At 34.9% G+C, this 27,276-nt stretch overlaps 1 long non-coding RNA gene across 1 annotated transcript; it reads left to right on the top strand.

The window, feature by feature from the left end:
* The first annotated feature begins 3,882 nt into the window (after positions 1-3,882).
* On the top strand, positions 3,883-26,857 carry LOC137620679 (uncharacterized). The gene is made up of 5 exons (XR_011040094.1): positions 3,883-3,937; positions 7,676-7,755; positions 13,675-13,754; positions 24,123-24,202; positions 25,865-26,857. It is a non-coding gene; the product is annotated as an uncharacterized lncRNA (long non-coding RNA).
* Positions 26,858-27,276: the final 419 nt, after the last annotated feature.

Below are 27,276 nucleotides of genomic sequence, written 5' to 3'. Positions count from 1 at the left end.
TGTGGGAGGAACTGCATAGTTCCTTTAGATGTGGGACCTAACCAGCAATTCCCACTTCTCTTGTTACAGTGTGTCCTGCTTGCAAGCAATACAAGAACGAACTTCGGATTGGAATCATCACCAATTGATGTTTAGTATTTTGAATAACAATTTACTACAGCACTGCCAGTGTACAGTGAGGTATAGAATGTAAGTATTTTATGAGAATAAATAATCTGTAAATCTTAGTTCCAATGGAGTTCACATCATATTGCCTTCTACCCTTTGTGATATTCCTGATCTCTGTTAAGGCTAAGGCCAACTTTATTATTCAAGGGGTTAACGTAAACGACTGTAAATAACATCACTTGCAAACTACAATATATCTTTCCATCATCAACTATTGCATCCCGATTGATCATTCACTAAAACACTAAGCTCGTTTGTAACCGCTTCTGGTTGTCTGTTATCAATTACCTGCATCATTTCTCAGCTGCCAAGTACCTTGGTGATCATACAAAACTATTATCTTTCCGTTAACTCACTTATTAAATGATGCTGTCAAATTTATTTTACATTATTGGAGTAGGTAATGACTGAATAAAACGTTATTTTTCCAAATTAGGGTTAAAAATTTCCAAGTGATTAAAATAAGTAGATAAAACTCTATGTTCAGCATTCGATGTTTCATATGACTTTTCATTCATTGTCGATCGTTATAGTATATCGAGTCACATTAGATTGAAACATTTGTCCTGGTACACAAAACATTTATGAACATGACCTTGCTGTAGATTTTATTTTAAGTGTTTTATAAGAAGAGGAAAGGAGAGTTTGTTTCAGCAGGAAGTAGGTAGGGTAAGGAAAGGGCTGTTTTGCGATGGAGGAAGTTTTACACAATACTGTATTCTGTATGGCATTGTACTGTTGACATTTAACTTTATTACACTGATAATGGTTTAAGCTTTATTTTTTAGTAGTAATGGATACTGTTTATACATATGCACACATTATATATATATATATATATATATATATATATATATATATATATATATATATATATATATATATATATATATATATAGGTAGGTAAGTAGCAAGTTGGCTATGGCACCAGCCGCCCGTTGAGATAATACCGTTAGAGAGTTATGTGCCCCTTTGAATGGCCAGACAGTACTACATTCGTTTGAATCCTTCTCTCTGGTTATGGTTCTTTCCCTTTGCCTTCACATACACCGAATAGTCAGGTCTACTCTTTATATATTATCCTCTGTCCTCATATGCCTGACAACACTGAGATTACCAAACAATTCTTCTTCCCCAAAGGGGTTAACTACTGCACGGTAATTGTTCAGTGGCTACTTTCCTATGGTAAGCGGCTCATCTAGGAGAAGGACACTCCGAAATCAATCCATTTTTCTCTAGTCTTGGGTTGTGCCATAGTCTCTGTACCATGATCTTCCACTGTCTTGGGTTAGAGTTCTCTTGCTTGAGGGTACACTCGGGGACACTATTCTATCTGATTTCTCTTCTTATTTGTTAATTTTTTTTATAGTTTATTTGAGAAATATTTATTTTAATGTTACTGCTCTTGAAATATTTCCTTTTTCCTTCTTTCCTTTCCTCACTGGGCTATTTTCCCTGTTGGAGCCCCTGGGCTTATAGCATCCGGTTTTTCCAACTAGAGTTGTAGTTTAGCAAGTAATAATAATAATAACTATATATATATATATATATATATATATATATATATATATATATATATATATATATATATATATATATATATATATATATATTAATACATTGGATCCATTTCGTTACAGCTCATTTTTCCTTTGCTTATATATACACATTTACACATTCTCCTCTTTCCTCATACACCTGACAACAGTAAGATAACTGAAAAATTCCTCTTCACTCAATGGGTTAACTACTACACTGTAATTGTTCAGTGGCTTCTGTCCACTTTGTAAAGATAGAAGAGACTCTTTAGCTTTGGTAAGCAGCTTTCCTAGGAGAACACTCCAAAATCAAATCATTGATCTCTATTCTTGGGTAGTGCCATAGCCTCTGTCCCATGGTCTTCCACAGCCTTGGGGTAGAGTTCCCTTGCTTGAGGGTACACACAGGCACACTATTATATCGTTTCCCTATTTCCTTTTCTCACTGGGTATTTTCCTTGCTGGAGGCTTAAGGCTTATAGCATCCTGTTTTTTTCCGAAGTAGGGTTGTAGCTTAGCTAGTAATGGTAATAATCATATACGGATTGACCTATTTGTAGATTGGATATTAAAGAGCTTGGTCTAACTTCTGTTAGGATAGCATAGGAAATTACTGTACACTTCATTTCTCATTTTCTTTTATTTCCTTTCTTGCTTTGTTTTTTATGCCAACAGTTTTAACAAGGTAGTTGAGGGTATCTGGAATAAGTGACTCAAAGTCAGTAAAGAAATTTTCTGTTGGTGGACAATGATAGTTTGTACCATAGTTACCTTTATGAGTCTGTATTTACTGTATAATCAAGGCGCTCTTCTTTTTTGTCATGACTATTTTGTTTTTCATACCAAGCATCATTAAGACTTTTGTTCCCTGTGTCACTGAAACATACCACTGTTCACAGAAACAATGTCTTATCCACATCAGTCAGTTCAGTTTTTTTGGTTTTATCAGTTGGTAGTTCATCCTCATATCCCTAAAAATTTCACGTAAGTAAATTAGCATTCTTCTCGATTTTTCTGCAGGTAGTTAAAAGCATGAGTCATTGTTACTAAAACTGTAGAGCATTTAGGATGATCACGTTTCATACCAGAAAATGCACAGTAAGATTTTTTTTATGCATGCTGAATGGTATCTTGCATTACCAACAACTAAATCAACTACATTACACATGCAATTACAGTACGTATTATTTTACCCCACTCCTTATCATTTTTCAGTGTCCTTAACATGAAGTATCTTTATACGATGCCCAGATCACTCGACTTATTTTCAGAAGCTCATATAATGAGCCATGAACAAAATAAAAATCTGACTCTAAGCTCCTCAGAGATGCTGAAGGCACTTAAGAAGTTTTCTGTCTTGCCTGGAGAATTTCAACACCCATTTCATATACAATTTCTTACTTTTTTTCGTGCACTTTTACACATTTCAGGCTTTCATTTTTCCCATTTGATGATATAGTCTAGGCTATTAATGTCCTTACACCTGTCTTAAACATCTCTAGTCTCACCCCGAGAAAGCTGTCCATCACAAATGAAGCATTTCTTCAATGAAAACGTTTTCCATATAATGGAATCACTGATTGGTTAACTGTCTCTTCATATTCCGGAAAAAATACTGCGTGATATTCGGGCTCTGGAGGTACAAAATTAAAAAAAAAAGTAGCGATATTTTTTAAAAACTATTTTTCTACCATTTTCCCAAATGGTGGCCCAATCCCAGGCTGCAGAGGGTGCAAAATTAATGCTATTAAAACATAACTAGAACATCCCAAACACTCACTTAAGACATACAATTTAAGTAAAATCAAATAAATCGATAAATTCGAAAACAGAAAGAGATTGCCAATAAACGTTGGTCAATGAGTAAAGTCGCGTACTATAGGCTAATCAAACATTTCCTCTACTTGATCAAATATTTCATATACTTATCTATTGCAAAGTCAGTTTCATGGAATTGTGGATCAATAGAAATTTGTTTTTTATCCAGTGTTTTCTTGGAAGGTTATGCCATTGATCATAAAAACTATATCTATGGGTTCTTAAACTTAGTAGCAGATGGCGCCACAGATTAGCAAGGACGATAAAGCTGACTCCATTTGTGGGTGTTTAGTTTATTATTTTGGCATCCGTGTGAACGCAAGACGTCACTACCACGGCAGTTTTTGTGTTGCTTAAATTGCTTTGGTCTTTTTGGTGTTAGTGCTGTGTCTGTTAACTACTCTTCAGCAAAGGTGAGTTCTTGTGTTTGTTCTTGGGTCTCATTTGTGAAAAATTTGTTAAAGTTAATGAGACTAGAATTTGAAGTAAAGTCCATTTGTGTATTACTCGGGAATGTTATATTGCCATATCGTGGAATGTTATGATTTATTACATACAACGTTGTGTTCCTAGAATTATAAACAGGTTTGAGAATACATGGTTTCCTTATTGGGTTTATTTATAGGTTTGAAAGTGTATGAGTTAACTATTACTACTTTGTGGTTATGCGGTCTTAGAATTTTTATCGTAGCCAGTCCGACGTACTGTGGTCGTGAGAGGTTTTCATTGAATTGACTGTGTTTAGCCTAGTTAGAGTATATTTTTTATATATCGGGTGAAAATCCAGGTATAAGTGTTCTGAGCAGCAGTTGGGCGCTACAGATCTTAAATTTGGTTCAAGAATTATAAGGTGTTTTAAGTAGTTTTAAAATTTATATAGAGTAGCTTTCACATTTAAAGCTCCTATCAGCGACGCCTTATTCCGTATTTGAAGCTTTACTAATTTATTACGGATTCTTTCAAGTTTTTTTTTAGATTTTTTACAGTATGGTCTCTTGCACTATTTAGATAGCTTTGGTCCATCTGGCACAGAGGGACTGCTGTAAGATTTCTTAAGTGTTACTTACACCATCTACTAGGTAGCCTTGCATTTTAATTAATTTAAATTTTGAATTTTAAATTTACTGCAGTTTAGATTGGGATTGCTAGTGTTCCTACGGCTTTTGATATTCTGTCGATGACTAAAATTACCAATTACCCATTTCACTCTAATCTAGATTTATCATTAGTCTTCGGCTTGATATTTCTTTGAAAATTCTATCAAAACACTAATCGGTTTATGAAACTTTAATTACTAGTGAAACTGAATTTCCCTAAGAAATTAACGACTGCAGGCTAGATTGGTATTTATCATGGGAACTGGGGCATTATAACTTGCATATCGGTCGATTAAAATTTGAAGACACTTAAATTTAACAGTCCATAGTTTCCATCTGAGAGACTGGTGACTTATTTCGGTAACTGCGCATGCATTGCTTGCATTCTTTGACCAGCCTTTCTTTTTGTACGACTTAATCATTACCCGGCCTTTTTAACCGTTAGCTCTTAAATATTTATGCTGAAGTTCCTGTATTTTCCACCCTACCCTTCAGTTTGAGTTACCATCACATAGACTTCTCCAGAAGAGAACTAGGTTGGTAAAATCTTTAGAAATTTAGTGTAATTTAATCTGCTTGCAATTAGGATGGAAACGCTCTCCGTTCAGTGTATAGCTATTGTTACCCAGAACTATACTTTCAATTTTCAGCCTCTTTCATGAGGTATGTTTTTCCAACTAGTATAGTTTACTTTATATTTCTGACTATTATAATTGCGGCATTTTTTTTTTTGTAATGCAATTCCCCTCCCATAAAAGCCCGGTTCTCCACTGGGGTCCTCCATAATTATCTTTATACAAGGGGTCCAAAAACTCAAGAGGGGTGGTTTGCCCCAATAATCAGTGTCAGAAATAAACCACCCGTAATCAGTGTCAGAAATGCCTAAGTCAAGAGATGGCTTGTAGGGAAAATATATGGTTTGCTAGAAATTAGATATATCTACCCACTAATAAATTACTTCTAGCATTTCACATTAAATTTAAAAGGTAATAGTTTACAACACCACGCTTTCCATTTACTCCAAAATAATGCAATCCTGCATTTTTCATCTTGCACAGTAATTAGGTGGTTATTTAAATTCTGGGAAAGCAATGATTAGTAAGATATGTTGAGGAAGGGGGAAGGGGTTATAAAAAGAAAATAGCTCGGTTTCCTCACTAAATGACTCTGAACTGACATGTCAACAGTCAACCAAACAGAATTCGTGATGCCAGCGTACATTTGATATACTGTATATTCAAAATATGCTTAGTTAAGATGGATTAATTACTCTTCTCCATAAAATATGCTGTTTACCAATAGTGACACTTGAGTAATCACTCAATTTTTGATTAAGTATATTTTGGTTATACAGTATATCAAATGTACGCTGGCATCTCGAATCCTGTTTCGTTGACTTTGTTGACATGTCAGTTCCAAGTCGTTTGGTGAGGGAGCAGAGCTATTTTCTTTTTATAACCCCTCCCCCCTTCCTCAACATATCTTGCTAATTATTGCTTTCCCAGAATTTAGATAACCTAATTACTGTGCTAGAAGATGAAAACTGCAGGATTGCATTATTCTGGAGTAAATAGAGAGCTTGTGACCTGTTAAGGGGATCTGGGGGCTTGCTACCCCAGCTAGGTCTTGTACCTTATAGTGAACATACTGTGTAGTATTGTGCCTTTTAGTGGGTACCCTAATGGTGAGCGTACTGTTTAGTATTGTGCCTGATGGTGGGCACTCATATGGTGGCCATACTGTGTAGTATTGGGCCCTATGATGAAGTCTAAGGATATAGTTCATTTGTACTTATTTTCAATTTTAATCTCTTAATATTTAGTGAGTAATAATGCCATAATTGTCCTCAATGTATACATTAACATTGTGCTTTTGACTTTGGTTATCTAAATGGCAAAACATGTAGGCACACATTGTATATAAATGTGCAGGCTTCTTTCCTAATCTTATTGGCGAAGTGTACTTCTGTTTACTGACAATTCCTTTGATTTAACAAATGTGGAAGTTTAGTGACCGCTCGTTCCGTCTCCTACCACTAAGTGACATTCTGATTTTCGTGACAGGACATGAAATGAGCTAAAGGGTATCAAAGGCCTTGCCTTTGGGAAATAAATTAATTTGGAAGTTATTACTTTGAGAGAATATACATTGATAGTTTTAAGTATACTGCTACTTGGGTAATCAAATTTAGATAAGCATAATAAGGCAAATTAAGTGGAATGTTTGAAGTTTAAGGAGGAAATTGTTACATGCCATCTTTAGTTTTCGTTAACGAGCGGAATAGTTTCTGACAACCTAATTTCCCAAACAATAGTTTAAATGCTCAAACTTACATTCCACTAAAAACCTCAATCCTAAATATGAAATAATTGGCATTTGAAAGAATCTATAACACTTAGTTGAACAAAAATGTAAATTGCCTGTTACTTTGCCATTGATTGTAGATGAAAGGATTTTATTTGGTTAGTTCTAATTATGAACAGGTAGTTATGTCATGTATAGGATATACACAGATGTACCCCCACTCTCACAGCCGTGAGATTTTAGTTGGGCAAATCATGAACCTTAATTGTGAATGAACAAATATGCAGGTACAAATGGTAGATGTTTGTTATATGGAAATATGCTGGTGATAGATCTAAAATTTCCTAGTTTTAAATAAGAATAGGATAATGGTTTCCATTTGCTCTTTGCGCTGAATACTGCTCAATTTACTGGTTTATCAATCATAGATGACTTAAGGGAAGCAAGATAATCATATTAAACTCGATGAACTTAAGTAATAAGGTAAACATTAAATTCAGATTAAAGTCATGAACATGCAGAAAGGTGAAATATAATTTTGTTATACACAGCTATAAAGTTAGTCTATGATGGCAGATTTGTACAGAATGGAGGCTACATGGGATGGCAGGAATTCTATAAGGAATTTTCAAATAGCTCAAACTATAATGCCGGATTTTACTATTCATTGCACCACAAGTATGGATAAGTCATGAATGAATGTTTAATGACTTTAATTTTCTATGTAGCTAATAAATTTGAGTTTTACAGGTGCTGTTTTAATCTCAAGTTACGGACGAGCTTCCAACTGCATCGTCGAAGATCATTTGGTTGCAAGGACTTCATTTAAGGTAAGAGCAAAAAATCTTTTTACGCAAAAAGATAATGGACAAATAGTTTAATCATGAGTAATGTGTATGAGAACAAAGCCAGTAGTAGTTTGTTTACGCCATTGACAATTACAATCAAATATATCTTAACTCATGATTCCAAAGTGACTGATAAATGAGAGGTAGAATTTGGCTTGCCAGTGGGCTGTAGGATTAGGACTACTGTTGTTAGCTCTGCCAATGAAGTTGTTAGGTTATGTTTTACCCACTGTTAGTGTTTGTGAACAGATTCCTGGCCACATTTTAAAACGTTGAGTAATGAAACTTGCAGGATTAACTTTTGTAAAAATCAGGTAATTATTAAATTTTGGAACGGTAATGGGGGAGGCCCAGTGGGAACCAGGTTTTTTTGCAGGATTGGGTTTTTGGGTGGGTAATTTACCAGCGAATATATAATGGTTAAACTCTTAATCTATACATTCTCTTGACTTATAATAAATCCATGAAAATTGCACAATATTGATCTTTGGTTAAACTTACGCATATTGCTCTCGATTTAAAAAAAAAAAATGATCACCTATTTAGAAAGATTATGTGAGAAGATATTAAGTGTTGTTTTTGAGCAATGGAACAAAGTGCAATTAAATTAGTTTTTTTTCCAACTCGATTTTTTGAGTCAGGAGTGAAGTTTCCTCTGCGGCAATATTTACATTTAATGAGCCCTTTAACTTTCAAAATGCAAACAGTTCCAATTAGAACTAGTTTGACTGAGCTGTGACATAACGTAATGGTTTCGTAACCAATGAGAAGGACTAAAGTCGAAAACTTAAGTTTTACTAGGATTTCAGCGGAGTAGTTACGTTAACGTCCACTGGGATCAGTGTTTGACTGATTACTTTGAATAATGGAGCGCCGGCATTTAGTTTTATTGTAGCCTTGGAAAAGGCAGTGAAAGGCCCTTACAGCGTCTTTTTGACAAAAACAAATTTCATACTGTTGTGTGCAGTTGTGCAGTGCAATGTTGGTTATGAATTTATTTTTAGTGGTGGTATTCCACTACTATGAGATTCAGGGCCTCTGTAACACGGTTTTTTTGGACTTTTCTCCTTATCAAAGCATCGGATGTAGCTGAAAGTTGACATAAGTATATTTTACAACCCCACACAAATTTTGTCAGCATTATCAATAACCTAAACCCGATAGTTTTAATTTTCATAGAGTAAAAATGATCGCGCCGACGCCATGGCCAGTGATAACGAGCCAAGAGTCGAAAACATTCATTACGTAAGCAATGTAAACACCTTTTGACAAAATTTTGCCCCGCCCATCCACCAGACACCCATTCACCTTGTTCTATCTGCTCTGAAACCCATATCAGTCAAGAAAGGCTGACAGGATTTGGAATTGCCCCAGTGGATGCAAAACTGCATTTGTCTTACGACTTCCAACTTTATACAGTCAAGAGAAAGCCCGTGGCCATATTTACTATAGCCTGAATAGGTAATTTTTCAAGTTTCTAGTTTAAATCTAATGTTTATGGTCTGATTTGTGTTTAGCGTAACATGATTATAATACTTGTAATGTCATTCAGGCTTTTGAACATTTCCATTAACTATTCACTATGCCACCAAGAGAGAGAAAGAAAGAGATTGTATGTAAATAGTCTTTATATAACTATTTTTGTTAAAATAAGAATTGTGCTAAACTCTCCATCAGACCAACGGATCATCCGATATAATTTTTTTCTTCTTAGGCCGTACGACAGTGTTGGCTATGTTTTGGGCATGACTGCATTTTTTAAATTAATCAGGAATAGTTTTAAGAGTTTTATTTGTACATATAATGGGAATTTATAGAAGTAAAGTGAACATAATTCATGTATCCTTTGAAATAATTACATGTAGAAAAACAAGTAAAGATAATGCAATGAAGGAATGATACCATACTTTATCTTTAGCTTCAACATCGGCAATAACATACCCAGTTGCCATAATTGGTCAGCTTAATGAAATAACGTATCATCTAATGTTAAACTTAATTTCTGAGGAGGCCATGGCTTATTGCACAGTGAAAAAACATGACAGACTTTATGAATGGCGGAACGATACATAAATGTGGGTGGGGTATGTGCTAGCGTAGTAATACTACTGTAGCTGTAGTGCCGCAACAGTAGTATACATGAATTAAACGTTTAGGCCAACTGCTGGGATCCTTGAGGATCATTTAGCACTTCTAAAAACTACTCAAGAAATGAGTTTTTATAGCCAGAATTTAAATTTTCTGATCCAACAATGTCAATGATAGCCTTCAGTGTTATCCTGAATTATAACCAGGCCAAAGTGGGTGGAGCCTCGTGAAGTAATCATTTTGATGATAATTATTGGTGAAGGTTTAAAGCCAACATACGGTACCGGCTATTTTTTTTTTTTCTTTACAGTAAATAGGTTGGTAGATAGACAATGAATAAAAATTGCTTGACATTGGATATAGCAGTTATCAAATAAAGCTTGTCTACTACGTTTTTGATAATTACCAACTATTCCCTACACCTTGTCAATCTGATTGTGACCTATAAAGTAGACTGTAATTTCTTAGGAAACTTATTTTGGGAGTTACACTGATATTCTAAGTGTTTTTGTATCTATTAACATATTTTGTTGTTTTGTCCATTATGACAATTATCAGTGGAGAAGTTTCAGAGTTCATAAAGGTGTACTGCTTTGCTTTTATTTAAACTTTTGTGTCATTGTTGGCAGAGGTATAGCCTTCGTTACGTATAGCCAATCATCGATCGAGAAAGAGGGTAGAAATGCCGTCGTAAGTTAGTAACGAGTGCGTTCGAAACCTTTTCTCTGAGCAAGTTGGCCCGTTTTCAAAAAGTCACTTTTACATTATAACTACCAAATTTATTCAACCTACGTAATGCAGAAAAGTCAAAATTTGTGTAGATATAATGTGCATTCTGAAGAAGCGTTATATTTATGAAATTCATAGATAGAAAATTATTGCGAAAAGTTAGTCCCTGAATCTCATAGTAGTGGTTGAATGTGCTCAGACATAATTCAATTCTTAAGGAAGAGTGAAGTGCTGTGGAGCCATTTGTAGAATCTGCTAAACAGGAACGTTTGTACGTACATGTAGTGACAAGGGACGAGAAAAGTAAAATTTATTTTGAAATTTTGTATCAAAGAAATACACGGGACATACTTTACTAATACAACGCTTCTGTAAAGATTGCCAAAAAAGGTGCTCTCAATCATAAGGAATTATTTGTGATTTGCTTTATCATAATGTAAGGATTTGTGAATTTCTTAGTTTGTGACCTGGTTAGGGTGATCCGGGGGCTTGGTCTCCTGCTAGGGGCTATGACCTGGGAAGGGGGTCCTAGGGGTCGACCTGGGAATTACTAGGTTAAGTGGGCTTGTTAAGTTCTACACTTGCATCTCTTTAATAATCTCATTTAGTCGTATATTCGCGCACCCAAAATTCCAGGTTCCCACTTCCCCTTTGGGAAGGGGGTTCCATAACTGTAGTAAGGCTCATTTGCATTGGAAATAAAGGTCAAATTCGTTGAAAGCATGTTTTTACTGTAGCAAGTTTTAGTTCTCAAATGTCCCGTGTTTTCTATAAATTTACCCTCTTAAATTTTGGGTGGGAAAAATTTCACTATTCTTTGGGACTCTTTAATAATTAAGAAAAAAAAAAACCGCTTGGAATGCTCTTCCCATGAAATATTTCGCCTTTTTTACTTTTTACAAAATTTGTATCGGTTATAGTTCGTGCTTTTGGGTATTGCTTGTTGTGCAATAACTTTCATACTTCCTGCGCACAAGCCATCCTTCCACTTTCTACCAATGGAATTACCCATTAGTTTTAGTATCTAGCTCTTCCTTCCGTCCCCTACTATATGACTGAAATTTCCATATTTGGGCATGGTTGTATGCTTGAGTGATGTAGAAAGTTCTGAAACAAAAGCCCCGTTTTCTTAAACTCCCATTGCCTTTAGTTGTGGTTGTTAATTATGGAGCTGCACTTATGGCTCTATGGATGCTATAGTGAAGTTTCACGCTCAAGCATTACGGCACTCTTATAGTGTAGTGAATAATTTTATAAAAATTCATCATCCCCATGTTTAGTGTCCCAAGTGTGAATTCTAGGTTAGCTTGAGACCAGCACACTTTTGTACAGTAACTATACTGTAAAGATTCGTAGACAAAACCACTGTCAATCGTGAGTAATTATTTGGGATTTAATTTATAATGTAGGGAGTTTTTAAGTTTTAGTTTGTAACCTGGGAAGGAGGTCCGTGGCCGCCCCTCCCCTCTGTATAGTTTGATAAGGAAGGTTTGTAACCTGTGAAGGGAATCTGGGAGCTTGCTACCCCAGCTAGGTCTTGTACCTTAATGGACATAGTGTAGTATTGTGCCTTATAGTGGGCACCTTTATGGTGTGCATACTGTGTATTGTGCTATATAGTGGGCCAACCCTTATGGTTGGCATACTGTGTAGTATTGTGCCTTGTGCCTTGTAGTGGGCACCCTAATGGTGAGCGTACTGTGTAGTATTGGGCTCTTTGATGGCCAAGGATAAAGTTCAATTGTACTTAACGACTTTTTATTTTAAATTTTAATAAGTTGGTAATAATGCCATAATTGTCCTCAATGTATGAATTAACATTAGGCTTCTGTGACACTGGTTATCTAAATGGCAAAACATATAGGCACACATGTATATAAATATGCAGGCATATTTCCTTATCTTATTGGCGAAGTGTACTGTCTTTTAACTGACAATTCCTTTGATTTAACCCGTGGAAGTTTAGTGACCGTTCGTTTCGTCTCCTACCACTAAGTGACATTCTGATTTTCGTGACAGGACAAATCGCAGCGATATTGCTAGTATTCTGAATTGAGCTAAAGGGTATCAAAGGCCCCGCCTTTGGGAAATAAATTAATTTGGACGTTATTACTTTGAGAGCCCAAGCGCTGATAGTTGAACTAAACTGGATAGGATTTTTCCCAGTTTTTTTTTTAATTAAAGTCTGGTTTAAAGTATACTAAAATAATCAAATTTAGATAAGCATAATGAGGCAAATAAGTGCAATATTTTAAAGTTTAAGGAAGAAATTTTTACATGCCATCTTTCGTATAAAAGTTAACAAGCGGAATAGTTTCTGACAACCTAATTTCCCAAACAATAGTTTAAATGCTGAAACTTACTTTCCACTAAAAACCTCAATCCTAAATCTAAAATAATTGGCCTTTGGAAGAATCTAAAACACTGTTGAACAAAGATATAAATTGCCTGTCCCTTTACTTTGCCATTGACTGAAGATGAAAGGGTTTTCTTTGGTAAGTTCTAATTATGAACAGGTAGTTTTGTTTGGTACATACACCTATGTGCCCCCACTCTCCCAACCTAGATTTTAGTTGGGCAAATCATGAACCTTAATTGTGAATGAACAAATATGCAGGCACAAATTGTAGATGTTTGTTATATGGAAATATGCTTGTGATTGAAGATCTAAAATTTCCTAGTTTTAACTAAGAATAGGATAATGGTTTCCATTTGCTCTTTGGGCTGAATAATGCTCAATTTATTGGTTTATCAATCATAGATGACTTAAAGGAAGCAAGATAATCATATTAAGACTCGATTAACTCAAGTAATAAGGTAAACATTAAATTCAGATTTAAGTCATGAACATGCAGAAAGGTGAAATATAATTTTGTTATACACAGCTATAAAGTTAGTCTATGATGGCAGATTTGTACAGAATGGAGGCTACATGGGATGGCAGGAATTCTATAAGGAATTTTCAAATAGCTCAAACGATAATGCTGGATTTTCCTATTCATTGCACCACAAGTATGGATAAGTCATAAATTAATGTTCAATGACTTTAATTTTGTATGTAGCTAATAAATTTGAATTTTACAGGTGCTGTTTTAATCTCAAGTTACGGACGAGGTTCCAACTGCATCGTTGAAGATAATTTGGTTGCAAGGACTTCATTTAAGGTAAGAGCAAAAAATCTTTTTACGCAAAAAGATAATGGACAAATAGTTTAATCATGAGTAATGTGTATGATAACAAAGCCAGTAGTACTTTGCTAGCGCCATTGACAATTAAAATCAAATGTCTAACTCCTGATTCCAAAGTGACTGTGTGATAAATGAGAGGTAGAATTTGGCTTGCCAGTGGGCTGTAGGATTAGGATTACTGTTAGCTCCGCCAATGAAGTTGTTAGGTTATGTTTTACCCACTGTTAGTGTTTGTGAACAGATTCCTGGCCACAATTTTAAAACTTGAGTAATGAAACTTGCAGGGATTAACTTCTGTAAAAATCTGGAAATTATTAAATTTTAGAACTAATGGGGGACGCCCAGTGGGAATCAGGTTTTTTGCAGGATTGGGTTTTTGGGTGGGTAATTTACTAGCGAATATATAATGGTTAAACTCTTAATTTATACATTTTCTTGACATATAATAAATCCATGAAAATTTAAAATTGCACAAAATATTGAGATCTTTGGTTAAACTTAAGACGCATATTGCTCTCTATTTAAAACAAAATTATCAACTATTTAAAGAGCATGTGAGAAGATATTAAGTGTTGTTTTTGAGCAATGGAACAAAGTGCAATTAAATTATTTTTTCCATCTCTATTTTTTGAGTCAGGAGAGAAGTTTCCTCTGCGGCAATATTTACTTTTAAAAGAGCCCTTTAACTTTCAAAATGCAAACAGTTCCAATTAGAATTAGTTTGACTGAGCTGTGACATAACGTAATGGTTTCATAACCAATGAGAAGGACTAAAGTCGAAAACTAAGTTTTACTAGGATTTCAGCGGAGTAGTTACGTTAACGTCCACTGGGATCAGTGTTTGACAGATTACTTCGAATAATGAAGGAACGCCGGCATTTAGTTTTATTGTAGCCCTTATGGTGTCTTTTTGACAAAAATTTCACTGTTTTGTGCAGTTGTGCAGTGCAATGTTGGTTATGAATTTATTTTTCTAGTGGTGGTATTCCACTAGTGGTTGAATGTGCTCAGACATAATTCAATTCTTAAGAGTGAAGTGCTGTGGAGCCATTTGTAGAATCTGCTAAACAGGAACCCCTGCACCTGTAGTGACAAGGGACAAGAGAAAAGTACAATCTATTTTGAATTTTTGTATTAAAGAAATACTCGGGACAAACTTTACTAATACAACGTTTCTGTAAAGATTAAAAAAAAAAGGTGCTCTCAATCATAAGGAATTGTGATTTGCTTTATCATAAGGTAAGGATTTGTGAATTACTTAGTTTGTGACCTGGCTAGGGTGATCCGGAGGCTTGGTCTCTTGCTAGGGGCTATGACCTGGGAAGGGGGTCCCAGGGGGCTTTCCCCCCGGCCAGGGGTCGATCTGGGAACTACTAGAAGAAGAAGAGACCTGTACGTAAACAAAGAGCTCCTGACTTGGGTGTGATTTAAGTGAGATATAGCTGTTATTTTGCTTTTATAATTGCTGTGCATGTGCATTGAAGTGCCGGGATTGAGTGGCAATAGTGATCTGTGGAGTGCTATTTGTTCTTTGTGCGTTTTATGAGTCAAAGAAAACTTCACTGCCATACTCCCTTTTCGATTTTTTTCCCCGGTTACCATGGTAACAGTTGTTTACTGCTGCTCAATATCGCACCTAAAGCCCATTTTCAAATATAAATATTCATAGAAAACGTACAGAAAATATTTCTCACTCCTAAGCGTAGTAGTCTCATAAAATGGATGCCCTCGATAGAATAGCTGAGGTGAAGGATTTAGAAGATGGTGATATCGAGAAAATGAATGTCTGAATTAATTAAAGCTTTGAAGACTGCAATCGCCCATATCAATGAGGAACCAAAACCTGAACTTACCTCTCTGACAGGCTTGGTGGATGATGCTATGCAGAGAATCCCAGACAGAGAAGCAGATGGAATGCCAAAACAATGCATTAACGACATTGTCACTGCTGTTGTTCACGCATTAGGCCCCCTTATTCTTTTCAACAAGCAAACAGACAGAAAAAATGAAAAAGAACATACAGGGGAATGCATATAATCATGATGCTCTTGAGCAGTACTCCAGGAAGGAAAATATTAGAATTCATGGTGTCCCTGAAGATAATGAAGAAGATACAACCACACTAGCTGTGAACATCATGAATGAGGCTGTTAAACCTGAGGACGATAGGGAACCACCTGTGAAAACCTTCACACGAGCAGATATAAGTATTGCCCACCGGTTGCCGAGCAGAGGAGCGACCAAACCAATTATTGTAAGGTTTGTAAGGCGCGAAGACAAGCTTTTACTTATGAAAAACAAAAGTGGACTGCGTAGACGCCAAGGACCGAAAGTTTTCATCACGGATGATCTTACACCCCTTCGAAACAAAATGCTACAAGCCCTTAAAAATGACGAAGGAATTGCTCGGGCATACAGTTTGGATGGTACAATTTTTGCTGTAGAAAAAAGTGCAAGTGGAGGGGACTGTAGAAGAGTCAGGGTAAATTCCCCTGAGGATCTTTATAAGATAGGATGGAAAGAAGATAAGATGAACAGTCACGGCCTAACTCTAACAGTTTACATAGGATAAGTGCGACCCCTTCATAAATGGAACGGATACGGAAACGAGACAGGACAGTGGAAATGGAATTGATAGCAACAAAGATAACTTGGATAAAAGCTATGCAAAATGTCATTCTCTGAGCTGAAGATAGCTAGTTTGAATGTTAATGGACTACACAGTAAAGCCAGATTTGGTATACTTGAGATATTTGTACAAGATTTTGATTTTATTTGTTTATCTGAAACTAAATGCTATTATATCGACGATGACTTGTTTCCTGGGTACTCGCATTTTATTAAGAAAAAAAATGATATTACACTTCCGTATGGAGGTATACATGGAATCTGTATGTTAATTAGAAGAGATAGGGGAAATAGTGTAACATTGATCGAAGACAGTGTCTGATTCCTTATTATGTGTAAGATTTCATTGTAGGGAAACACAGAATGATATTATTATATGTGCTTTGTATATTCCACACGAGGGATCACCTTATTGTTCATCTAATATCTTTGATGTTATTGCTGATGATCTTATGAACTTGAATGTAAAATATGAGTTACCAATTATATTAGCTGGTGATTTTAACTCAAGAACAGGCTTACTTAATGACTTTATAGATGACGACCCTTTGCAAAATATCGATTTAAATGATTTTATTGATGAATGTCTGTTTAGCTCCAAAAGGGAATTAGAAACTCTTGGTCTTAGCACAGATCGCTATAACAGTGATGTTATTACTAATAACCATGGTCGTAACTTAATTGAACTGTGTAAAATGCTTGACGTTAAGGTAGTTAACGGGAGGTTTGGGGGGGACAGTGGCGTGGGGGATTTCACTTGTTAAACAGCTAATGGTAAAAGTTGTATTGACTATTTTATTGTTTCTCCTAAACTTATTAGTATTACGGATTTTAATGTTGAGCAATATGACAGGTGTCTGTCAGATACTCACTCAGCCCTATCTATGGTATTACGGTTGGAAGAGACTTGTAATATGAGACCACCGGAAATACAGGAGGAGGAAAATTTAGATTTAGATAGTAAGGAAACCTATGATATGAATAATTCTGAATATGAAGAACTTAAAACAAAATGGACAAATGACATAAAAAATGAGTATATGGACGCATTCAGTACTAGAGATATTAATTTATTACACCAGAAATTAGATTCACTGAACCCTTTGAATGTAACCCAGAATATTATGGATGAAATTGTAAAAGATTTAGGAAAATTATATATTGACCCTGCTAAACACATTGGCATTTGTAAAAAAGTTTATCAAAATAAGTCTAAAACAGGGGATTGCAAAAAGGTTAGCAAACCATGGTTTGACAAAGACTGTTCTAGTAAAAGAACTGAATATATGAAAGTAAAAAACAGGCTTAAGAAAATCAAAACAAATGAAGGTAGAAACGAACTGAAAGCTAGAGCTAAAACATATAAGAATAATTAATAAAGCTAAGAAATCTTTCAGAAAAAAATTTCATAGAAATGTTAGAAATCTGAGAAAGTAGTAGTAAGGATTATTGGGATTTGTTAAAGAATACTGATAAGAGTGAGCTGATTTGTAAAATTGCGCTTAAAACATTTAGAGATTATTTTGCTAAACTCAGTCGAGGTAATGTTGAACCTGATGATAGTGAACACCCTGATAATTTCGACCCAAGCATTATTAACCAGTTAGTTAACGAAGAATTAAATAGTTTTTACAGTAGATGAGATACAAATTCAAATAAGAAAACTTAAGAGTAGAAAAGCATGTGGTATTGATAATATCATAAATGAGTTCCTTAAAAATTGCCCTCATGATATGCTAAATGTTATATGCAAAATTTTTAACATTGTGTTGATCTCCTCAGTTGTTCCATATTATTGGTGTATAGGGATAATAAAACCCATATTTAAGAAAAAAGGATCCACTGACGACCCAGATAACTATAGGGGTATCACACTACTGAGCTGTGTAGCAAAGCTTTTTACCGCTTGTGTCAATAAAAGGTTGACAGATTATATTGACAGCACTGGTCAACTTGGTGAGGAGCAGGCTGGTTTCAGGGAGGGATATAGTACTCTAGATCATATTTTTGTATTGCATTCACTTGTTAATTTCTATCTACATCGAAAAAAGAGAATATACTGTTTGTTCGTTGATTACAGAAAAGCATTCGATTTGGTTGACAGGTCGTCCTTGTGGGGAAAAGTAATCTCACATGGCATTAATGGTAATGTTATGGCTGTCATATATAATATGTATAATAATGCAAAATCATGTGTAAAGCAGAATCACAAAATTTCTAACTTTTTCGAATGTAACATAGGTGTAAGACAAGGTGAGAATCTTTCCCCATTACTTTTTGCCATCTACCTAAATGATTTAGTCTTTTCTTAGCGGGGGTTATAATGGGATGGATATGTGTTCAAGGGAAATAAATTAAAAATTAAGTAGTATTGACATAGAAATGTTTTTGCGTATTTGTTTTGCTTTATGCTGATGATACTATTGTAATGGCTGAATCTCCAAAGGAATTACAAAACGCCTTAAACAAAGTAAAAGAATATTGTGATACTTGGAAACTTCAAATTAATGTTTCAAAAACTAAAGTAGTTGTATTTTCTAGAGGAAAAGTTAGAAATGTCCCGAATTTTAAATATGGTGAGGAGAGCATCGAAATTGTAGATGATTATATTTACCTTGGTACTACGTTCAATTATAATGGTAAAATGGATAAAGCTATTAAGAAAAGTCATTCAAGCACGTAGAGCATTATTTAGTATGTTAATTAAATGTAAAAAAACTTTAATTACCCATTGATATCAACTGTGATCTATTCGATGCTCTAGTTGTACCAATTTTGACTTACGGTTGTGAAATATGGGGTTACCACAAACTAGATCATGTTGAAGCATTTCACAAGAAGTTCATGAAAAATCAGCTCTGTGTGAACAAGCGAACAGCAAACTGCATGGTATATGGGGATCTTGGCAGATTCAAAATTGAAATATCTATTTGCAAACGGATGATTGGATTTTGGTCGAGAATTGTAAAATCAAAGGCGTCTAAATTGTCAAATGTTTTTTATCGTTTTCTTAGGATTCTATAAGAGTCGAATGAGTATAAGTCTAGTTGGATCCATAAAATTAAAACTATCCTTGATTCATGTGGTATGTCAAATATATGGGAGCATCCAGAAAATTTAAATCACACGTGGATAATAAATAGCCTAGAAATGAAACTCAAAGATATAGACAACAGTGGTATGCAGAAGTAGAAAGAAATATATTGTGTAGTAATTATAAACTTTTTAAGACAGAATTTGGCCAAGAAAAGTATATTATAAATTTAGATATTCCAGAAAGAATTGTTGCCCTTAGTAAATATAGGTGTGGTACCCACAAACTTCCTGTAGCAACTGAAAGATATTCTAGGCAAGAGAATCAGCACTCTTGCACTATGCAACGGCATTGAAGTTGGGGATGAATACCATTGTTTTAGTTTGTCCTGTGATTAGAGAAATAAGAGATACCTAAAGCCCTACTATTGTAGAAGACCTACCACTTTTAAATTCAGTCTGCTCCTCAATACAAGTAATGCTAGAGAACTGAAAAGACTTGCAAGGTTTGTTAACCTTATAATGTCTTTATTTTAGATTTAATACTTTCTAGGATTATCATTATTCTGGTATTATTTTTCAATGTATGTACTTTCCTTTGTCAGAATACCTTTTATGCGTTAATTATGAACTTACTGAGTATGTGTACATAAATATAGTTGTAATCTATTGGTCTCTTCTTTTTGTAGTTTTTGTGTAAAATATATATGTGTAATTTTGTAATTCTCATACTCCGGAAGGGGTCGATAGAATAAAATTTGCCTTTGCCTTTGCCTTTGCAAAATTTGCCTTTACTAGGTTAAGTGGGCTTGTTAGGTTCTACACATAAATCTTTAATAATCCCATTTAGTCATATACTCGCGCATCCAAAATTCCAGGTTCCCACTTGTCCTTTGGGAATGGGGTTCCATTGCATTGGAAATAAAGGTCAAATTCGTTGAAAGCACGTTTTTACTGTAGCAAGTTTTAGTTCTCAAATGTCTCGTGTTCTATAAATTTACCCTCTTAAATTTTGGGTGGCGAAAAATTTCACTATTCTTTGGGACTCATAATAATAATAATAATAATAATAATAATAAACTTTGAATGCTCTTCCCATGAAATATTTCCCCTTTTTTACTTTTTACAAAATTTGTATCTGTTATAGTTCGTGATTTTGGGCATTGCTTGTTGTGCAATAACTTTCATACTTCCTGCGCACAAGCCATCCTTCCACTTTCTACCAATGGAATTACCCATTAGTTTTAGTATCTAGCTCTTCCTTCCGTCCCCTACTATGACTGAAATTACCATATTTGGGCATGGTTGTATGCTTGAGTGACGTGGCAGTTCTGAAACAAAAGCCCCGTTTTCTTAAACTCCCATTGCCTTTAGTTGTGGTTGTTAATAATGGAGCTGCACTTATGGCTCTATGGATGCTATAGTGAAGTTTCACGCTCAAGCATTACGGCACTCTTATAGTGTAGTGAATAATTTTTAAAAACTAGTTATCCCCAAGTTCAGTGTCCCAAGTGTGAATTCTAGGTTAGCTTTTAAAGACCAGCACACTTTTTTACAGTAACTATACTGTAAATATTCGTAGACAAAACCAAACTGTCAATCGTAAGTAGTTATTTGGGATTTAATTTATAAAGTAGTGAGTTTTTAAGTTTTAGTTTGTGACCTGGGAAGGAGGTCCGTGGCCGCCCCTCCCCTCCGTATAGTTCGATAATGAAGGTTTGTGACCTGTGAAGAGGATCTGGGAGCTTGCTACCCCAGCTAGGTCTTGTACATTAGTGGACATAGTGCAGTATTGTGCCTTATAGTGGGAAACCCCTATGGTGGGCATACTGTACTGTGCCATATAGTGGGCCAACCCTTATGGTTGGCATACTGTGTAGTATTGTGCCTTATAGTGGGCAACCTTATGGTGGTCATACTATGTACTGTATCTTATGGTGGGCCAACCCTTATGGTTGGCATACTGTGTAGCATTGCGCCTTATAGTGGGCACCCTTATGGTGGGCATACTGTGTATTGTGCATTATGGTGGGCCAACCCTTATGGTTGGCATACTGTGTAGTATTGTGCCTTATGGTGGGCATACTTATGGTGGGCATACTGTGTATTGTGCCTTATGGTTGGCGTACTGTGTAGTATTGTGCCTTATAGTGGGCACCCTTATGGTTGGCATACTGTGTAGTATTGTGCCTTATGGTGGGCATACTTATGGTGGGCATACTGTGTATTGTGCCTTATGGTTGGCGTACTGTGTAGTATTGTGCCTTATAGTAGGCACCATAATGGTGAGCGTACTGTGTAGTATTGGGCCCTATGATGGCCAAGGATATAGTTCATTTGTACTTAACGACTTTTTATTTTCAATTTTAATCTCTTAATATAAAGTTAGTAATAATGCCATAATTGTCCTCAATGTATAAATTAACATTATGCTTTTGTGACTTTGGTCATCTAAATGGCAAAACATGTAGGCACACATATTGTATATAAATATACAGGCAGCTTTCCTTATCTTATTGGCGTAGTGTACTGTCTGTTAACTGACAATTCCTTTGATTTAACAAATGTGGAATTTTAGTGACCGTTCGTTTAGTCTCCTACCACTAAGTGACATTCTGATTTTCGTGACAGGACAAATCGCAGCGATATTGCTAGTATTTTGAATTGAGCTAAAGGGTATCAAAGGCCCCGCCTTTGGGAAATAAATTTATTTGGACGTTATTACTTTGAGAGCCCATACATTGATAGTTGAACTAAACTGGGTTAAGATTTTTCTTAGTTTTTTTTTTTTTTTTTTTTTTTTAAGTAGAAGTCGGGTTTAAAGTATACTGCTACTTGGGTAATCAAATTTAGATAAGCATAATAAGGCAAATAAGTGGAATGTTTGAAGTTTAAGGAAGAAATTGTAACATGCTATCTTTCGTTTTCGTTAACGAGCTGAATAGTTTCTGACGATTAATTTCCCAAACAATAGTTTAAATGCTCAAACTAACATTTCACTAAAAACCTCAATCCTAAATATAAAATAATTTGAAAGAATCTGGAACACTTTGTTGAACAAAAATATAAATTGCCTGTCCCTTTACTTTGCCATTGACTGAAGATGAAAGGATTTTATTTGCTAAGTTCTAATTATGAACAGGTAGTTATGTAAAGCTTGGTATATACACCTATGTACCCCCACTGTCACAACCTAGAGATTTTAGTTGGGCAAATCATGAACCTTAATTGTGAATGAACAAATATGCAGGCACAAATTGTATGTTTGTTATATGGAAATATGCTGGTGATGGAAGATATTAAATTTCCTAGCTTTAAATAAGAATAGGATAATGGTTTCCATTTGATCTTTGGGCTGAATACTGCTCCATTTATTGGTTTATTAATCATAGATGACATAAGGGAAGTAAGTCATATTAAACTCTATGAACTAATAAGTAATAAGATAAACATTAAATTCAGAGATTTGTCATGAACATGTAGAAAGGTGAAATGTAATTTTGTTATACACAACACCTATAAAGTTAGTCTTTGATGGCAGATTAGTACAAAAAGTAGGCTACATGGGATAGGAGGAATTCCTACTTGTTTCGTTTACTTGTTTTGGGTTTAAATCCAATCCTCCACTGAAGTAGAGTGAACTACTACTCAGGTGGGTCCATATCAATCATCTAACGAAACATTTTCAGTATAACTTATACAATTCTTTGATTGTAGCATCTTCGAAATGATATGATCATGTGAAAAGTATTGTCTTTAGTTTCTTCTTAAATTCAATTGCTCCCTTTAGGTCCTTCATTTCAGTTGGTGGTTTATTATAATGTCTAGGCGCACAGTAGCTAAAAGCTCTTTAACCAAATTTACTATTTGTTCTTGGTTCAGATAGCCTGTTTGTCACTCATGTCTTATATTAACGTTTGTTTCTAGTTCTAGTTTGTTCAGGCATTCTTTTAGGTATTTTGGTTTAGTATCTTGAACGTTAGTAAGTAGCTCGTATTCAATTCTCACCTTTACCGGCAGCCAGTGTAATTTAACTAGTGCAGGGGTAACTCTATCCCTATTGTGTAGTCCTTTTATTAATCTAGCGGCTCGTTTCGTACTCTTTGAATTTTCTTCAGCTTATAATTTGGTAAGCCATAGAACAGTGAGTTGCAGGAATAATTTCTTAAATGTGGTGATTGAGTATGACCATAGATTTTTCATTTAAGAATTTACTAATAAATGCTGTTTCTATGATAGTTACAATTTCTTACCATATTTATGTTCATTCATTGTCATTCTCACCCATGATTACTCCAAGATTTCTGACAGATTTTGTTAGGTCAATGATCGATTGACCTATTCCAACTTTTTGGAAGCATAAGATTCTTTTTACATCTTATTAATTTCCAAAAATAATATATTTACTTTTATCTTCATTGAGCTTGGGCTTTAACATCCAAGCCTTAATGTCATTCATAATTTCCTGTATCTTTCTTTTAGCTTCATAAACTGATTCTATTGGGAAATAGAATAGTGTATAATCAGCGTATATTTTAGAATTGATTCTATAAGGAATTTTCAGATAGCTCAAACGATAATGCTAGATTTTCCTATTCATTGCACCAAAAGTATGAATAAGCCATAAATGAATCGCTGTTTAGTGACTTAATTTTTTGTAGCTAATAAATTTGAATTTTACAGGTGCTGTTTTAATCTCAAGTTACGGATGAGCTTATAACTGAGTCATTGAAGATCATTTGGTTACAAGGACTTCATTTAAGGTAAGAGTAAAAATTCTTTCTACTCCAAAAGATATGGGCAAAGTTTAATCATGAGTAATGTGTATGATGAGAAAACCAGTAGTAGTTTTCTTACGCCATTGATAATTAAATCAAATATCTAACAAATTATTCCAAAGAGTTTGTGTGATAATTTGTGAGGTAGGGGCTGGCTTGCCAGCGGGCTGTAGGATGAGGACTACTGTTAGCTCCACCAGTGAAGTTGGAAGGTTGTTTTACCCACTGTTTGTGAACAGATTCCTGGCCACAACTTTAAACGTTGAGTATGAAAACTGGCAGGGATTAACTTGTGTAAAAAGCTGGAAATTAATAGATTATGGAACATAAAGGTCACTATAAAGCAAAATATCAAATTCACGTAATCACCCAAAAGTTTGGACATCATTGTCACACTTCAAACTTCGTTCATATGTAAGTGTATGAAAATCCACGCAAATTAAATGTCAAGGTCAAGCAGAAGGCTAGAGATATAAGCTGCCGCAGCTGAAGTCTGCGCTCTGGTGTACATTTTGAAGGAGATTGATGTATCTGTCTTTGATATTTGATCCGTGATCCGAAGTAAATTGCTTTATTGTTACTGTGGTGGGCAATATGGTAACATCCCTGACTGGTGAACGCCAGACTTTAGATGGTCCCGCTCAAACTATTTTTCTTTGGTCGTTGCAGCCTCACCATCCTTGACCTACGGATGGGGCGTTAGGGGGCGCCTATCTGCCTAGTCATCAGCAGCCTGCCCCTCCTTGTCCTAGCTTGCGTTGGAGATGGGGCTTTTGACGCTGATCATAAATTTGCTTGGTTAGTCTCAAAGGCATTGTCCTGCCTGATAGGGCAAAGTCTGTCCCTTGCCTCTGCCATTCATGAGTGACCTATAAACCTTCAGTTTTCATTTCATAATCTTGTGCGCCATTTAATTCGGAGCACTGATCACAAATTAGTTTATTGCTTAGTAAAGATGTTGTCGTTCCATTAATTATACATCAGAACAATCGCAGATTACAACTAAGCATTTGAATTTTTAAGTTAACCAAAAGTTTGTTACTGTAGAGAATTTTCAAGTTGGTGTGAGAGGACTATCGATGACACATAGGAAGGTTTGTGATTGGTAGAGTAACAAAGACAAGAGTTTTTGTATGATAAATCGAATACTTTGAGGATGCATGGTTTATCCAATAAATCAGTATATTTGGTAAAACCATATGATTACGGTGACTCTTAAATAAATCATTTGAGTATGGTAGATTATTCACTGGATGAATATAAATGTTAACACTGATTAGGTGTACGTTCAATGGATTTAGATTATAGCTGTCCTTTGTTTTTATTGGAACAGGATTATGGTTTGAAATAGGATGGAATAGCAATTTTTAACGCTGAAAAACTGACTGTTGGATGTAATTCAGTGGATTTGGACAAAAAATAGAGGGGTTAAGCGTATAGGTCGAAGGTTTTTGTAAAGGTTATTAGAGTAATTGTGGTAAGCTGAAAATTTGATTTAGCGGGTTTGAAGACTTGGTATTTGTTCAAATGATTTTATTGGAATAAGCGAGTAGTACAAGCTATAAGTCTTTGGCTGTATTGGTGTCCAGAAAATTGTTGTAAAATATCCATCCATATGTAAAACTAATACTTGCTTTCTTTTCACAGGATTAAAGAACCCATCGCAAGAAGAGAGTAATCTTAGTTCTTCGACACTAAAACTGTGATCTTCATGAAAGTTTTGAAGATTGGATTAAATTCTTGAAGCATTATTCAGTTCTATTATAGAGCTCCATAATTATGGTCAATATTTAAAGAATGGGTTTTTATGGCAAGAAAATTTCTTCCATATATTTCTTCAGTATATTTCTAGTAATTTGGAGTATTTGAAGTATTTTGCGTAAAGCTCTGAAAGCATTTGGTTTTGTTAGTTTTTTGTTAATTTGAGATGATCAGAATATTACTACGAAGTCAGTTAAACTAGCCTTAAAGGAAACTGTTCTAAGTTTGATAAATTTAGCCTACAAGGAACAACAATTAGTTCAATTGACAGTAATTTTTTGTACAATGAATTTCGAAATTAAGCAGAATGGTATGAAATTCTTTAAAATCAGTTGAGTAGTCATGAAAATGAATTTGATCAAAGTTATTCTATAAGTGTCCTGTCAAGTAGAATACAATCCGATTATGGACTTTAATGTTAGAGAAAATGTGCTATAAAGATCATCAAAATTATTCCCCATAGCTTTTTTTTAGTTAAATCTAGTTTTCTCTAGACTAGAAGTGTCAGACTTCTGACCTGCAGGCCAAATGTGCCCCCCCCCCGAGATTACTAATATTTTAAAACTATAATTATAACTGTAAATGTAACTAAAGTGTTAAGATAAAACCAAATGTATTTTCAGAAACTAGGATGACCCCCCCCAAAAAAATTGTCTTACCAACAAATAATCAAATTTTTGGTGGCCCTCGAGAATGTGCATAATTGGCTTTCGAAAGGATTAGTTTGACATTCCTGCTCTAAAATATTTGCCACGAGTAGTTTTGTCTCAGAATCTATTAACAATTTTAAACAAGTCATCAATACGTGTGACTGCTGGGTTATTAGCTTGTTTCACACTTTGCATATAATAGGTTGTAAGAAGCTTGTTTAAAATTCCTGGAACTGTAACTTCAAACCATTCCTTAATTATTTTTATGCTTTTGCATTCTATTTACTTGGTTTATATTTGATTTCAAAGTTTAAATGGATCTTTCATCTTGAGCTTATTTGTTTTTACTTTTATCACTTATATTCCATTACTTTTAGTTGGCCTAAATAATCTGTTGTTAATGTCAGTTTGTTTCCATCTAAAAGTACTTTAATAATAGGCTAGAATCTAACTTTTAATTTAAATATATCCCAGTTCTGTAGTACAAACATTGATCCCAAAGCTACCTTTAAACTATTGCTAAAGGGAATCTTGTCTGATTAATTTACGTATTTGATTCATTAAGAAACTAAGTTTCTGAGCGAATATTTCCTTAGTGTTTTTAATTTATAATTTCAGTTTAAAACCTCAGTCCGTAATGTGTTGGTT

This window comes from Palaemon carinicauda, chromosome 27, assembly GCF_036898095.1.
Source record: "Palaemon carinicauda isolate YSFRI2023 chromosome 27, ASM3689809v2, whole genome shotgun sequence".
NCBI lineage: Eukaryota > Metazoa > Arthropoda > Malacostraca > Decapoda > Palaemonidae > Palaemon > Palaemon carinicauda.
The sequence above is the reverse complement of the archived record's forward strand: the minus strand, read 5'-3'. Positions and strand labels throughout refer to the sequence as shown.